Consider the following 17,732-nt stretch of genomic DNA (forward strand, 5'->3'; position numbering starts at 1 on the left):
TCTTTCTTTGTATCTTTAGCCCTTCAGTGCCTCCCACGCAGCAGGTGCCTAATAAATGTTTACTGACTACCTTTGTATGAAGCACATACCACTGCTCTCAAAATGGGATGTCTGGCTCCAGTCTATGAGTCTTTTTCAATTCAACTCATCTTCTCCAGATCTCTCTTAATTAACTTTACATGGATTGCTCATTATAGGTAGTGACCAGGTATACAACATTACTGCTTCTATAATGTAGCACAAGGTAGAAGCTCAACAAATGTTAAATGATTTATTAAAACTTTGTCTTGACTTTTAATTATAAATGAAACTAGTCAGTAGAAAAAATTACTAGTTTTAAATAATAAATTTTGTTTCAACACAGCATACCAACACCAAAAAATCACAATAAAATCTCATAAGTATAGTCCCTGAGAATAGTTAAACAAAATAGAGTATCAGTAATTCCTGCTTTTTTTCTTGACAGTCTCCAAGAAATAGAGACTACTCCCTCATGCCTAGAATACTCTCCTTCCTTACCTCAGACTCAGAATCTGCATCCACTGTGCTTAGCATAATACCTGGCACACAGTAACCACTAAGAAAAAATAAATGCTTGTTGGTTGACTCGTCCTGACCTCTACTCCCCTTTTTCACTCTCATGTCTCTGGGTTTCTCAAGTGAGGCCTCCAGACTTCAATTGTGTGAGTTAAAATGAGCCTGAAATCAAGGTTTTCCATCAATAGATGTAATTATCCTGAAGATGACTCCCACTGATAAAGGAGCTGGGAAAAGGTTCTAAATGTGTAGCATGTTATGGTTTTCTGAATACATCACCATAGTGAATAATATGTCCATCCAAAGAGACTAGGAAAAGATATGGATTACCTCCTCCATGAAGCCTTCCCTCAGCTACTCAAATGAATACAATTTTTTTTTTTTACCAGGTCATATTTCCCATGGAAAAGTAGCGGTACAGTAGTGGATAGGGAACTGTCCTTGAAACCAGGAGGTCACAGGTTCAAGTCCTGACTGACACATACTCTGGCTCTGGGCCCCTGGGCATGTTACAGAGCCCCTCTGGGATCTAAGCAACTCTCTAAGACTCCAAGTTGTAGAAAGATGCCAATCTGCCTCGGTAAATCGAGTTTCTTCATTGGAGAGCTATTTGTATCAATGAAATCATAGGTCCTTATCCTTATCCCAGATTTCTCATAGCACTTTACCTATGCTTCTTTTCAGTTATCTCTTTCTTCCTTATCTAGCCCCAATCCTCCTCCCCTGATCAAAAAAAGTGATTTTTTTTTCTTCCTAGAATTCTTTATCTTTGGAAGTTTTCTATACATTTCACAGAATGTGATATATTAGGTGCCATTACCATCTCATACATTTTGTTATAGTTATCTAATATTTATCTTATCCCCATGGTTAATAGGGGATAAGCTCCTTAAGAACAGGGATTTTTATTGCCTCATTTTTGTATTACTAGCACTTAGTCCAATGCATTACACACAGGCACCAAACAAATATTTGTTGAATTAAATGGGACTTCTCATAACTCAACTTACCTCTCTAAGAAGTGAAAATACATTGCAAAGTAGATGTGTACCAAGAAGTAGTTTGCCAGGTGCTTAAAGGAACACTATCTAAGTGCAGGTTCTATTGCTCCCATTGTTGCTAATTAAACTAACTTAGCACTTATTACACTCTTGATTTTATTAATATATAGAGGTTAACAGTCCATATATAAAAACTATCCACTTACGAATAATGCTACAAAGTAAAAAACTTCAAACTTTGCCTATTTAATTACAACCCAAATAAAGATATGATGTAAGCTCAAATTAAACAGTTTCGTGTCTAACTAAAATCTTTAATGTAAATAAGTTTTTAAAGGGAATGCTGTTGGCTACTGGTATGAAATTTAAGAAGTGTCCCAAATTCTTTTCAAAAAGAGAAAGACCATTTATCTACAGTATTTATTCAGGGCAAACTTCCCTGCTCATGTCAAATTGGCAAATTCAATGCTATTGAGAATGACTGGAAGTGATAAAGCATCTGGTAAAGGTTCGAAATGTGTAATGCATTATGTGTTTCCAAATATGTCGCCATAGGGAATAATATGTCTATCTAAAGAGTTAAGTGGGTATTTAGAGTAGCATACCTTGGAAGATAGAAGTACAAACCAAAGTCATGAACTGAGCTTGACAAAGAATGATTCAGTGAAGGGACTTATAAAAGTCCCAAATTAAAGAAAGTCATTACATTTAGACAACTAAGGGTTATCATAGTTCCCCCTTACATGATCAAACAATAACTCAGTCAAATCATTTTACATAAACTTCTATGACCTGATCAAGAACCTGGCTTATATCTGTGCTGTCTTAATTGGTGAAACAAGTGTGGCATAAGAGTACTCACCTTATATGCCAATAGAAAATTTAATAATTAAAGTCACTTCAACTAAAAAGGCAAATGAATTTCTTTTGTAACTTCATAGATTGACCTCAATAAGATCTGCTGCTAAGAGGAATGAAATTTGTCCAAATATATGACTATGAATTGAAAGTAATTTTACTTTTTCTCCTGTTTTTTATTTTATTTTATTTTAAATTTGACAAACAAGAACATTTTCCTATACAAAAGAGAGAAAAAGAAAATTGCATATGAAACAATGACTCTACTATGCATAACTGCTTTTCTTAAGAAGCATATCTCAGATTGAACATGTTGGCACCTGCACTTGCCTACTTGCTTGTGACCCCTTTTGGGCTTGCTCTTGTGCTCCACTGTATTTTTTTAATGATCTGTTAATGCTAGTTTTCTTTCTTTTCTTTATCTTTACAATATTACTATTACTACCACTACCACCCTCAACTCAATAAATTCCTTCCCTTGTAACAAATAAGTACAAACAAAACAAATCCATATATTAGCTGTGCTTGAAAATGTATGTTTTATTTTGCACTTGAAGTCCCACCCCTTTTCTACCAAACATAAGGAAACATGATCGATCAATTGTTTTCTGGAATTATGATTGGCCATTACAATGATCATAGTTTTTAAGTCTTTCATAGCTGTTTTCCAATATTATTGTTTTCAGATATCATAAATTATTCTGGTTCTAGTGGTTTCACTTTGCATTAGTTCATACAAGTCTTCCCAGGTTTCTCTGAATCTGTTCCCTTTGTTATTTCTCATGATGTAATAACATTCCATTATATTCATATAACTTAATTTTTTCAGCTATTCCCCAATTGATGGGTGCCCACTTTGTTTCCAAATCTTTGCTACAACAAAAAATGCTGTTACAAGTATTTTTATATATAAGGTGCTTTTCCACAATCTTACTTTTAAAAAGAAAAATTTGAAGTCATTAAAATATATTCTATCACAAGACAAAAATTACTGATGAGTATTATTATATATCAACAGAAGGAAATCTCTTACTTGTAAATGTAGTTTTGATTCCTTTCATTTTCCTTCTTAATAACACCTAAGTCGGTCTCCCTCTCTCTCTGATATTTGTTTCTTCCTAAATGGGGTATTTTTAATGTAAAGGGGGTAATGGGACAAATAATGAATTTGTATTCAGATGTCTCATGACATGAAGGTGATGGGGCTCTTGGAAATGAGGCTAGATAGCACAGATTCTATGAAGTAACCTGGAAAGGATTAGAAAACAGGTTCAGTGCTGAACTGCATATTTGTGAGCTTAGGACTAGGCTATTTAAGTTGAGAAGGTCCTACTACAAGCTGATGAAATTTGTTGCCCATGACAAGTCAGGAAGACATCTCAACCTCAATGTACCTGTACAGCTGATCTATTGGGTCTCTTAAGTAATTAAGTATTCAAACAAATGGTGCAAGGATGTCAAGGCAGATTTTGTGAAAAGAGTGGAGATTTTTCCTCAGTGAGCTAATTCCCTACTCCTTTCCACACACACAATAAAAAATCATACTGGTCACAGAGGTGAGAAGACTGTCGGGAAGGGAAAGGTCAAGGAGTTGCATCTCTGAAAGGATGCTGATAAGTGACCACATAGGGAAAAGATATAAAAGATCTTGAAGTCTTACTGACTGGAAGAAGAAGAATAACATCCAGGACAATATGATAAAGAATCTGGCAGGAACAGATGATGATTGGAGGGCAATACCAGTAACTACTACAAGGAGAGAACTAGGTTATGTGTTCAGATATAAGTACAGGTCAGGTTAGGGAGTTTCTGTGAGTAAAAGCCAAATTTGGGGGCCAATCGATGCGGTTTCAAGGGATAGTGACACAGAGACAATTTAGATAAATGCTTTAACTTTCTGGTCCACTGAGGAACATGAAACTAAATCTGCAAAATTACTATATGCAATTTGTGCCCTGAAATTTGTTCTTTTTTTTGCCCTCTAAACTGGCAGTCTGCATAAGCAATACTATAAAGAATAAGTTCAGGTAACAGAAGCAAAAGGAGCCAGGCTATAAGCCCAGAAGGTATCATACAGGAAAGATTTTCTTTTAAACTCCAAGGTCAATGGAAATTTGTTTTTATCACAGAAGGCAAAACTGCACAGACTAAAATGTTTTTTCTTTAAAAAAAAAAAATTATACTCAAGCCAATATCATATTATAATTGGTAGGCTACTAATTAAACCTACAAGCAAGTAAGGAAGAGTAGTTTCAGTACCCTGATCCACACAGCCTGGGAGCTGGAAGATGAAATACTCTACAGAACAAAAGTATTTATTGACTTTACTAATATGCAAACCTTAGGCTAATAAATTTTTGATTGGAGGCAAAGTACAGCAATCCATTTACTTTCCTACATTTTTGTTAGCTCTTTCCTTACGTATCAATGCCACAGCACGAGGCAAAAGATGACAGAAAGCACAAATAGCCCCAAGAAGAAGACAGGCTACTAAAGCTATTTTTACCTGAGGCCTGTCCCAATTTCTCTTCCCTGATTTCTGACTATAAGTCCATGTCAGGATATATGGACGAATCATTGACTAATAGTATAGGCTAAAATTATCAACCCGATTCTTGATAGCTGAAGGAAAGATATGGATTCCAAAGATGTGAATTCTCCCTAGAAAAATCCTCTAACCCAAACCAGCTAATCAAAACAGTAGCCTATAAGCAAGAGAACCTTAGTTAATGTCAATGGTAATGATGAACATATGCTTATGTAGAACAATAAGACATGTGTACTTCATGTCAGACTGTTATAATTTATAACACTTAAAATTTTTCAAAAATCAAAGACTTTTAGAGAAGGTCAGAACACTAAGATATCTTGCTAAATAGGAGAGGAAAGACCATTACCAAGTATAAGAAATTATGATGATGCTAATTCTAGTATTTTGTTTTGTTGCTAAAAAGACTAAAAAAAAAAAACCCCTATCTTTTGGAAATGCCCAAATACAAAAAAAGGCAAAAAAGAAGTAATAGCATTCTCTGGATCTTTGAGAGAAATCCATAGTAATCTAAGATTACTTAGGTAAACAGGAACAACCTACTCTTTGGGAAGTTTATGACAGCTAGTCAGAGGAGACCTGACTTAACAAATCAATGTAAAAAAAATCAGCAACCCTAATCAGCATTAGGATCATATAACCCTAATATTCTAAATGAGTAATATTGACCAATAAGCAACAAAAAAATTAATAATAATATTTCAGTGAATAGAACCTTTTGAGTTGCACAATGCTTTACGAAGGTCAACTCAATACCACACAGAACACCTTTCATACACACAATTATATGCCTTTACATATGTTTAAGCTAACAAGCTTAAAACAATCCCCAATATAAAAGAGCTCACAAAGGTACCTGAAAGATGCGCGCACACACACGCACACACATACACACAAAATTGTTCTCAAACTTGTTGGGATACTTCCTCATAGCTAACCTGAAGATATTCTTTGACTTGATTTATAGTAGATCTAAACATAATGCTGGAAACTGGTAATCACAGATAAGCTACTTGATTAGGAGTCCATTAAACACTGATGCTCTCAGATAATGAATGACTCACATGTTGTGGCATCTGAAGCAGGGCAGGAAGTTGATGAGGTACTGTCTGCAGAAAAGCAAGCATCAGCTGAGAACTACCCATACCCCAGCTGCAAGCCTTCATTCTGAACACAGTAACTAAGCTCCAAATGTGTAACTTGTATAACTTTCACCGGCAGAGAATTCCTATCCTGCTAAGGTCTGGAGAGTTAATGCCTTCACACTTTCCTCTCAACTCTCACAGCACTTTGTTCCTTCCTGTCTATGCCTCACTTATCATGTTCTAATTTGTGTGCAGCTAGCTGTTATTTGTCCTTTCTTCTTGAAGAGGGCCATGATATCAAAGAGGAGAATTGGATTTAAGTGAGGGAGGGCTGTGCAAAGACACCAACCTCACTTTCTCCTTCAGAGCCATGATACAGATGAGGACGACTGAAGATGGCCCCCATATAGCTTGTACCGCCCTACTAGATGGTAAGTTCCCTGAGGATGACAGTCAAGCCATTTATATTTGTATCCTCCACAATGTCTATTCACCTCAATTAAAGTATTAAATGCCTACTACGTACAAAGTAATATGTTAACTAAGTTCTCTAGGAAGATATGAGAAGAAATCACTTTCAAGTGAAGGGACACTAGGAAGGATAATGAGAGAAAGGTCTGTAGAAGTATCATCTGAGCTAGACCTTGCCTGAAGAGAATTTAAATACGTGAATATTTAGAGGGAACACATTCCAGGTACGAGTAGGAGGGAAAAGGTCACAATTGGGGGATAACTAGTAGCTTCAGTATAGTTAGAACATATAATTATGTGAAGGAAAGTAGCTATAATAAGGTTAGAAAGGTAGGCTGGAGACAGATGGTAGAGGTCCTTAAATGCCAGGTTAAAGAGGTTGCATTTTATCCTAATATCAACAGGGAATCACTGAAAGGGTTTTGGTCAGGAGAATGTCAATCAGAATTGTGCCTTAGCAAGATTAGTTTGGCAGCCTTGAGAAAGATAGAAAGGAGAGGGAAAAGAGTGGAGGCAAGGAGGCCAATTAGAAGGCTATTACAATAGTCTATAGGTAATCGTCGTGTTTGTCCTTGGTTGCTGAAGTAATGAGGACCTAAGCAAGAGTGGTATCAATGTATAAAGAGGATGAGGGCCAGATGTTGTAAAGGCAAAAATGAATAAATGTGACAAATGACTGAACATGTGTGGACAGAAGGAAGGAGGGAAGGGAGAGGGAAGAGAAAAAGCTAACTGAAGTTTTGAGTCTAGATGACTGACCAAATGGTGGTGCCATCTACAACTTTCGGATAGAGAAGAAATGTGGTCACTGAGAAGAGAGGGTAAAGCTGCAACAAGAGGCTTGAGTATTAGGCGGTATGATGTGTGAGAGCAGACATGACCATTACATGTTCAGCTCATCAAGCAGGGACCCACACTGGATTATCTCATGTTGTCACTTTGAGAACATGGACTGTCTTCTGCCTTCCTTTCTATCCTCAATGCTCAGAACTTGGCATAGTAGGTGCTTAATAAATGTTTATTAACTGACCAGTGAAGATAAGATTTTAGGTCTATTCAGAAGAAAAAAAATATTTACTTCTATTATTAGATAACCTTTATATAACACTTTAAGGTTTGCAAAGCATTTTATATATATTATCTCATTTGATCCTCATAACAACCCTGTGACATAGGAGCTGTTTTTAATCTCTTTTTTACAGATGGGGAAACTGAGGCTATAAGAGATTACATGTCTTGCTCTGAGTGTCTGAAGCAGAATTTCAACCCAAGTCCTCCTGACTCTAAGAGCAGCATTCTGCCTACCATGTCCCCTTAGATGCCTAAATACTGTGAAGTTGAATACTACCTCTACGAATTTGAGTTTCTGGGTTAGGGACTGCAGGGCATAAGGTGGACTTTTTCAAGTTAAAAAATACCTGCATTAGAATTTGTTCTATATCCTTGGAGGGATTTTTCTAGATAAGTGGTTGGCGAAAACTGAAGGAAGGCAGACTCTCCTTGACAGCACAGCCATGCTAACTTAAACAGTAGGAGGGCATTTTGTGAAAAACCTAGGGGCCTGCAGCAAGATCCAAAGAGACAGTGCAAAAATGAAAATGATGGACCCACACACAGCCTTAAGGATCTGTAGCTAAGGCAAAAAGCTTTATATATTTCAAAAATAACCCAGTTTCCTTCAAAAATAAAGGACAATTTCTACTATTTTTCCAAGTAGAGACAGTATTTTTCCTAAGACAAATTCTAAAAAGGAGAAGAGATTTTGTCATCTATCTTAAACTAACTTTGTCAGATGCCATTTGTATGTTATACTGGCTGAAATTTTAGTAAATCCAGATCTTTGTAAAAGAGTGAAGTTCCTGTCAGAGAACAGACCTCAAAAAGCTGCAAGGAAAAGTATTCTTACAGGTTTAATAAGCAAAATTAAAACGGAATGCTAGTTCTGTAAAACTAGTATTAAAAAAAAACCAAGAGCAAGTAGAATCTATCAGGGAAAGAGGTATCATCATACTTTTTATTTTTATTCCTCTGCTTTACCATGTGAAAACTCTGAAAACTAATGAAGAGTTCTGAGAGCAACAACACAATGCTTCCCCCTTTGACTGAAGTGGAAGCAGTGAAGTTTCTGTTACTAGAGAAAGAAAAGGAGAGAGGCTGAGTATCAGAGCATCCAGACAGTAATTTGTCCCAAAAGCCCAGAAGCAACAGACCTGTACCTCTACACTTTTAATGCTGAGAGAAGTTAAAGGTCAGTTAGAATATGGTGTTAGTTTAGGACTGAATACCAGGGCTAGATTAAGCACCAAGTGGACCATGTAAAAGTTGGCACGACATTATATATTCCATATACTCTATATATTTTAAATATTAATTATAAATAGACATCTAAATTGATTTAACTATTTCTCCAATTATGTATGATTCTCAATACATAACAGATTGATCTGATCTAATACTTTATGCATAATTTTCAATATATAGTGATTAGCCATGGCTGTTCAATAGAATCTGGCATTTATAAGCAAGCTATAACTGAAAATGAAAATAAGTCAGTTTTTGAGTCACTGGACAAAATTCGGGGCAAGTTTATAGTTCAGATTATAAAGCAATACCCTACGCATTACCTTTTATCAAATGGCAGTGTATTTAAATAAGAAGACAGATTCTCACAGTACAGCGGCTAGTAGGAAATCAAGTTTCTGAAGCATTAGTATTAGAATTCGAACTTACTAAGTTATAACAAATACAACAATGATCTTAAGAGACAGGACAGGCAATTAAATGAGATTCTTTATCCCAGCTATAGGATGGACATACCCCAGGAGCCTCTGTAGAGCCACTAAAGTAGGAATGATAGCACACTGCAAACTTCATGCCTTTCAGAACAGTTTTCTAGTGTATGAACTTTTGATGTTTTACTATTAATACTACTGCTTTTAAAGACTTTCTTCTGGTGATTGGTTCATGTTACACTTTTAATTGTGTGCTTTCTCACGCTCACTCTAAAGTCTTTATATGCAAAGTAGGTGGCATATTCATAGAAGTATAGAGTTGGAGTTAGAAAGGACTTAAGATGCCACCAAGATTAAAATCCTCACTTTTAGAGATGGGGACACTGAGGCACAAAAAGGCTAAGTGATTTCCCCATGGTTACATAGTTACTAAGTTTGAGAGGCAGGAATTGACATTGGTTCTTCCTGACTTCAAATCCAGTGCCTTCATCCTATGGCCAGCTTCCTCTTAAGAGTTTACTGAATGAATAAATAAGACTATTAAATTTTTTTTAAATTTTATTTTTCATTGTTAACACAGTTTATAACAGATAAAACAATTCAAACTTTTGGTCAGGTGATACTTCTTATTAAAGCATTTACAATATGGACCACAAAAGAATTTTTTTTTAAACATTAACCAACTGAGACACAAATAATATTTATATTTGCTAACTTCACAAGCTCTTGACCTAATTGTCTCCACAGTATTACTAAGAATTAAAGGACCCTAACTTATTGTTGTTGGTCTAAAGGTCTAAGCCTAATAGCTTAATTTTAGACTTAACTTCAGATGTTCCCCTACCAATAATCTATAATTTAATAGATCTGGTATTAAGCTTACAAACTTTTTGACTATAGGAAATTGCCACCAAGAGTAGGGACATTGCAGGGATACAATATCTCCCCAACTTCATGTCAATTCCAGGCAGGAGTAGATTGTCCACTTGCATTCAGTCAGGCTTAAAGTCTGTCAGTGTCAGTGGGGAAACTGAGTCAGGAGACTCCTACCTCAGCCCAGGCTGAACAGTTGCTCTTCCATCCTTCCCATGAGATCACCTTTTTCAGTTCATACCAGCACCTCACAGGCTTACTGGCATCATGGACTGGAGGCTCAGACCACCTTTCTGCCTATTCATATCTTGAGTTAGAGTCAGAAGAACAGTCACTTAATAGTCCCATAGCATCTAGAAATAGCAAATTCCAATAACCAGGTTTCAAATATGATTATAATTTCACTTTGGCTAAGGAACATCTTTTGAGGCAAGTCTTAAGTGGCTTACATGCCTTTCTATACCTGTTCTAATTCCTGATTAAATAACAATCATAAAATCAAATTTACCATTAAAACCTTAAGTTTTCCATCAATGCCAAATTTTACCCAAGGTTACCTTCCTCTAGGAAATTTAGACTAAAATTTTTTCCCCCAAACTAAAGATGTCATTGATTTATTATCAGTTATTAATTATCAACTGTTTTAATACTAATTGCTTTTACCTCACTTTGTAATACGTCCAATTTTTCTCCCCATCACTCCCCTCCCCCACCAATATCTTGTATTCTGATAACTCTTTCACTCAGTGTACCCTCCCTTCTATCACACCCCACCCTTCCCTTATCCCCATTTTCTCTCTTTTCTTGTAGGGCAAGATAAATTTCTATACCCCATTACCTGTGTTTCTTATTTCCTGATTATATGCAATAAAAATTTTCAACATTTGTTGCTAATACTTTGAATTCCAACTTCTCTCTCTCCTTCCCCCTCCCCAACCCCATTGAGAAGGCAAGCAATTTAATACAGACTAAATATGTGTCATTTTGCAAAGGACTTCCATAATAATCACCCCACTTGTCACCTCCTCCCCTACTTTCCTGTGGTGTAAGATAGATTTTCATATCAAATTTGGTGAGCATGTTATTCCCTCCTTCAGCCATATGTGGAGAGAGTAGCTTCACTTTTCCCCTCTCCCCTTCTGCCTTTTCTCCTCCATTGAACAAGATTTTTCTTATCTCTTTTATGAGTTATAGCCTGCCCTATTCCATTTCTCCCTTTCTCCTCCCAGCATTTTCCTCCCTCACCCTTTAATTTTTATTTTATTTTATTTTTTGGGTGGATATCATCTCTTCTGATTCAACATACCCTGTACTCTGTCTATATATGTGCAATATATATGTGTGTGCGTGTGTGTGTATGTACAATCTCTCCATCTACCCAAATACTGAGAAAAGATTCAAGAGTTATAAATACTTTCTTTCCATGTAGTAATGTAAACAGTTCAGCTTTAGAAAGTCTTTTATGATTTTTCTTTCCTGTTTACCTTTTCGTGCTTCTCTTGATTCTTATATTGTAAAGTCAAATTTTCTATACAGATCTGGTCTTTTCCTCAATATGAATGACTGAAAGTCCTCTATATCACCGAATGACCATTTATTCCCTTCAAGTATTAGACTCAGTTTTGCTTGGTAAGTGATTCTTGGTTTCAGTCCCAGTTTCTTTGACCTCTGAAATATCCCATTTCAAGCCCTTCAATCCCTTAATGTTGAAGTTGCCAGATTCTGTGTTATCCTGATTGCATTTCCACAATACTCAAATTGTTTCTTTCTAGCTGCTTGCAGTATTTTCTCCTTGATCTGGGAGCTGTGAAGTTTGGTAACAATATTTCTAGCAGTTGCTCTGTTCAGGTCTCTTTCAGGAGATGATTGGTGGATTTTTTCGATATTTATTTTGCCCTCTAGTTCTAGAATATCAGGGCAGTTTTCCTTGATAATTTCATGAAGATAATGTCTAGGCTCTTTTTTTTCATCATGGCTTTCAGGTAGTCCCATAATTTTTAAATTGTTTCTCCTGGATCTATTTTCCAGGTCAGTTGTTTTTCCAATGAGATGTTTCACATTATCTTCTATTTTTTCAAACTTTTGGTTTTGTTTTCTGCTTGGTTTATCTCATAGTCATTCATCTCCCTAAACTCAATTCTCTCTTTCAATGAATTATTTTGTTCAGTGAGCTTTTGAATCTTCTCCTCCACTTGGCTAATTCTGCTTTTTAAAGCCTCCTTCTCCTCACTGGCTTTTTGAACCTCTTTTTCCAATTGAGTTAGCCTCTTTTTAAAGCTGTTATTTTCCTCAGCATTTTTTTGGTTCTCCTTAAATAAGTTGCTAACTCGTTTTTCAAGCTCTTCTATTGCCTGGGCCCAGTCTAAGTTCCCTTTGGAGGCCCTGGAGGCAGGAGCCTTGATTTCCTCTAACAGTATGCCTTGTTCTTCCTCATTCAAAAGGATGGGGGGAGATAACTGTTCCCCAAAAAAGTATGGTCTTATTTTTTTCTTTTTTTGGGCATTTTCCCAGCCAATTACTTGACTTTTGAGTTTCCTCTCCACAACTACCTCGCCTCCAGTTCCACCAAGTCAGCACTGAGATTCAGATGATCTGCTCCAGGGGCTTTAAGTGGGGCCGGGTGGCTATTCAGTGTGAGATTAAGATCAGCTGCTCAGGTTGGGGCAGGGCCACCACACAGGGCTCAGTTCCCTCAGGGGCTTTCTGATAAGACCTTCAACAATGGATGTGGGCCACTGCCTGCCTTGGGAGCCCCTGTCCGCTGCTGCCTCCACTGCTGCCACCTGAGGAGGCCTGAGTTATGGGGACACCCTGCTCCCTTCCCAGCCAGCCAAAAAAACCCTCTCACTGACCTTTAGCGCCTGTGGGCTGAGGGATCTGTGCTGCTGCTGGAGATTCTGTCCCTGAAGCCTGCTCGGTTCTGCTCCTCCCAGTGCCATGTGGCCAAGGCTGTGCTGGGCTGTGCTCCGTGTCCAGTGTGACAGACCTTTCCTGTAGGTCTTTCAGGTCATTCTGGGCTAGAAATCTCCTCCACCCCATTGTTCTGTGGCTTCTGCTGCTCTAGAATTTGTTGAGAGCTCTTCTTTACAGGTATTTTATGGGTTGTGGGGTAAGAGTTAGTGTATGTGCATCTTTCTATTCTGCCACCTTGGCTCCAGCCCCCTAAGACTACTAAATTTAACATTGATCATGCAACTAAACTGCAGAGATGGAAAGCATATGTCACATTACATGATAGTTCAAGGCTCAAATGTAGGAAAAACGAAATGCAAAGAAATCAAAGGATCTTCTGGGAATAAGCCAACCTCCCCTGCTCCCCACCTCCAGTCCCCCAGCCCCACCCCAACAAAGAATACCAAGGCATATATGTTCTTCTGGAACACATCTATTTTTTTTTCGGGTTTACAATCTTTATTCATGCATACAATAAATCTTTTGGAGAACAAATCTATTTCTTAGCTCACTACACAACTTTAAACTGTTATCTGTACCTCTTTGATGTGACTCTCCCAAGAAATTCTTCTTTTATACCCGTTTATTTTTATAAGAATGTCATCTTGTGCTATGTTAGTATCCTGGTTTTTTTTCTCATTATACTTTACATGCTCCAAAGAAAATAGGGATTTTCTTTAAAAAGTTAGCTGTTTCTCTTGTTAATTCAGTATCTTGATATTTATAGCAAGTCTTTCAGTTGAGGAAAAAGGTTGTTCTAACTCAAGTGTCAAATGGATAACAATGGAAAATGACAGGACAGGAATCCATTCTTACAATATATAAAACATTTTCACCAGAGAGAGACATTTAATAAATAAAACAATGGATCGAAAAAAAGTCCACTGGAAGCAGGTATCAGAGGGTCACTTGCATCCTTGGGCACTGAATGTATTAAGAAAAGGCCTGATTTACAATGTTTGCTGTCAAGAAATATGCAAGCCCAACGCACGTGGATGGTCCATAGTCTACAACAGGTTTTCCTCTCTTGTGTCCATTAGGAGTGACTGCTGCAAAGCCTAACGAGAGATGCCTCCTTGAATCTAAGTCTTTTACTCAGCAGCAGATCTCATCCGTGAAGTCGGAGCACTTGGCATTCCCTCCCAAATCTTTTGTCAAGCTCTTTCCATCTTTAACTGTGGCAAAGCAGGCAGTCTTGATCTTTGCTGCAGTCATGCAGCCCCAGGTGCTGAAGCATCATCACAGCACTCAGAAGCAGGGCAGCGGGACTGGCCATGTCCTTCCCAGCAATGTCTGGGGCTGTTCCGTGAACCCATTCAAAGATCGCGACTCCATTAGCCAATGTTCCCACTTGGTGTGACACCAAGACCCCCTATCAGGCCAGCACATAAATCACTAAGGACATCCCCGTACAAGTCTGGCATTACAAGAACATCAAACTGGGATGGATCTTGTACCATATTTAAACATACTGTATCAAGGTACATCTCATTAAATGTAATATCTTTACAGTTTTCTGCAACTTCCCTGCATTTCTGAAGAAAAAGCCCATCTGACATGGGCATGCTATTCGCTTTGTGCACAGCAGTCACGTTGCTGCCGGATTGTTCCTGGCACACTCAAAGGCAAATTCGGCAATACATTTGCCAGCTTCTTCGGTGATGAGCTTGATACGCTGTAGGACACCATCAACAATCAGGTGCTCAATGCCGCTGTATGCACCTTCAGGGTTCTCCCCAATCGTGACAATATTTACATCCATGTAAGCGGATTTGTAGCCTTTAATGGAGACACACGGGGGCACATCTGCGTGAAGGTCAAAAGTCTTACGAAGCACTAGATTCATAGAAGGACGTCCAGCTGCTATTGGTGTCTTTAAGGGGCCTTTCAGTCCCATCTTGCTTTTGTCCATGGATTCTTTGGCTTTGGCTCCAGGTCCTCTGATGGCAGACACATTCCTCTCTTCCCACTGAATGGGTGCTTTGGCAGCATCAAAACTCTTCATAACAGAAGCCGAGATTTCTGGTCCAATACCATCTCCTGGGATTAAGGTCACTGTCTGTACACCCCCAGCAAAACCTTGGGTCACCTGTTTTGGGTTGCTGAAGGCCCCCAGCAGCTGAGATACCTTGCGGATCCACGTGTGACGTGCCATCGCGTCCGCTCCTCAGGCCCCGCAGCGTCGGCTATGCGCAGACTCCTTCAGCCCGCAGCTCAGGCTCCGCATGGTTCACAGGCCCCGCCCCCACCAGCCCCGCCCCGCCACCTGAAGCCCCGCCCCCGGAGGAGGGAAGGCAGGAGCCCGAGGCTTTCCCATCCCTTCTTTCCCTTCCTGGAACACATCTATTTTAAGAATAATCTTCTGGATTAAAGAACAAACAGGTTAATTCATCCTATGAAACAGAAACCCCAAGACCCACGGAGAGGTCTCACCAAGACTAAGATGCCACACTAGAACAACATACCCAGAAACTTTACCCAAGCTTCTCCACCCTGGAAATCATTTCCCTACAAGAGCCAACTTTGTCATTTCGCACCCCAGATAACAGAGGATTTGTCCCATCTGCCTTCTCATCTCTCACCACAGGTTCACCTCTTATATTCTAAGAATCTTCATCCACTAGTATAGCTCTAAAACTGGACTTTCCTACATGTAAAAACACTTAAATGCCTGTCAAACTGAGTTTGTTGAACTAAGATATGCACTCATAGAAGCTAACTAATGATACAGGACAAATATAAGAGCCAAAAATGCTACAATTTGGGCTTCATCTAATGAGCAAGTAGAAATCTCTGAGGGCTGCTGAACAGGTAAGGAAGGAGATTAAAGTGGTGTTTTAACAAGATTAAGCTAGTGGTGTGGAGGAGGATGGATTGGAGGAGTGAGGAATTCTAGTTAGAATCTATTTACTCTTTTTAGACATAATTCTAACAGTTGATACAGGAGTCCTAACAAAGGTCCTTCACTAAAGGTTTAGTTAAAAATAAAAAGGCTGATGCGTTTCTTCCCTTCATTATATTCTCACAAGATGCTTTCACATTCACACGTTTTTGTCATTTTATTTTTGCTAGGGTCTTCTGACTTTATTGATATCTTTTGTTTTTATAGCAGGCATTTCTTTTCAGTCCCCTGAACCCTCAATTTTACAAAAGAAAAGCTTTTAACCCAAACCAACAGACAATGAAATCTCATCTGCCAGCATATAACACAGGCCACATTCATAACCCCTCACCTCTCTATTGGGAGAAGCAGGCTGGGGGAAGGGGATGGGGAGGAAGTTATCTATTCATCACTGCTTCTCAGGACAGTGACTGGTCACTGCAATTAATGAAAGTTTGGCTGCATTTTAGTATTGTTTCCGCTGACATCATTCTATTCACTATAGATACTGTTTTCCTGGCTTTGCTTACTTCACTCTATGTCAGTCTGTTCAAGATTTCCCATTTTTCTCTTAATTCTTAATATTCATGTATTCCATTCCATTCATATAACAATTTGTTCACTCATTCCATAACTGATGGGCAGTCTATTTTTTATATGACAAAAGGTACTGCTCTGAATATTTTGGCACATATGAGACTTTCTATATTTGTCCTCTTTGAGAGATATGTCCAGTAGCAGGACTGTCAGATCAATCAATAATAGTTCTATGTGCTATAATGGAGTATTACATATTCTCATTTTATGCAAATCTGTCTTTGTATTCCCCAGCACATGCTTGAAGCATAGAAGGTACTTAAGGAACATATGTTAATTAGCTGATTATCTCAAAAAATTTTTACACAAAGTGAGTTATATAAGCTACTCAAAATTATACTATAGTTCATACAAGGAGTCAGAACAAGTACTTTAGGCAAGCAGTACAATGCGTAAGATAGCATTTATATAGAACCTTAAAGTTTACAAAGCACTTGACAAAACGTATCTCATTTTATCCTGACGTATGATATCCATTTTACAGATGAGGAGATGGGAGGCAAAAAAGTCAATCAACCCTGCCCAGGCTCACACAACTAATAAGATGAATTCAGGATTTTCTGACTCTAGCTCCCATGCTCCATCCACTGTGTTACCTTGGCCACAACCATTATGATGATCCATTTTCAAAGACATGTGTGGATGTATGAGAGGAATGAGACAGATACATGGGGAATACAGTGTGGAAATAAGGTTAGAATCAGACTGTGTGCACTGGAAGGGGCACCCCAGAAATAAACTTAGCCTAACATCCTAATTGTACAGATAGGGAAACTGAGGCCCAGAGAAGAAAAATGACTTACTTGGCCAAGGACACAAAATGAATTAGTGGTAGAACCAGGACTGAAACCCCAGCCCCCATCTCTTTGTGCAGTGCTCCTTCCATTTTACCATGTCGTCTCCTGAGAAGGATCATTTTCATGTTATTGCTGGTATCAGTTTTATTCTCAATGGTAGCTTCTCTAGATGTACTTCAGTTAGACAGACAAATGAGAAAGTGCTTTGACAATGTCAACAAAGGAAATGCATATAAATGCCAGGATTTAAACACAAGATTTTGCATTTCTAAATTCCATAACAAAATTGGAGTGTATTTGTATGTGGTAGGGAGAAGGAGGTGTAGTGAGGGGAGAGTTTAAAATGGCTCGAGACTGTTTATGCCACCATGTCCATCATCAAATACTTATGGAGCATCTG

The 17,732-nt window shown here is 38.2% G+C and overlaps 1 protein-coding gene, 1 long non-coding RNA gene and 1 pseudogene across 3 annotated transcripts in view; 1 reads left to right on the forward strand and 2 right to left on the reverse strand.

The window, feature by feature from the left end:
• Nucleotides 1-17,732, forward strand: part of LOC140520703 (uncharacterized) — a 122,850-nt gene that overhangs the window by 78,097 nt on the left and 27,021 nt on the right. The gene's annotated exons all lie outside the window — the stretch shown is intronic.
• Nucleotides 1-17,732, reverse strand: part of PINX1 (PIN2 (TERF1) interacting telomerase inhibitor 1) — a 119,596-nt gene that overhangs the window by 46,575 nt on the left and 55,289 nt on the right. The gene's annotated exons all lie outside the window — the stretch shown is intronic.
• Nucleotides 13,991-15,291, reverse strand: LOC140529831 (isocitrate dehydrogenase [NAD] subunit alpha, mitochondrial pseudogene; annotated as a pseudogene).

The sequence above is a fragment of the Notamacropus eugenii genome, chromosome 1 (assembly GCF_028372415.1).
Source record: "Notamacropus eugenii isolate mMacEug1 chromosome 1, mMacEug1.pri_v2, whole genome shotgun sequence".
Taxonomy (NCBI): domain Eukaryota; kingdom Metazoa; phylum Chordata; class Mammalia; order Diprotodontia; family Macropodidae; genus Notamacropus; species Notamacropus eugenii.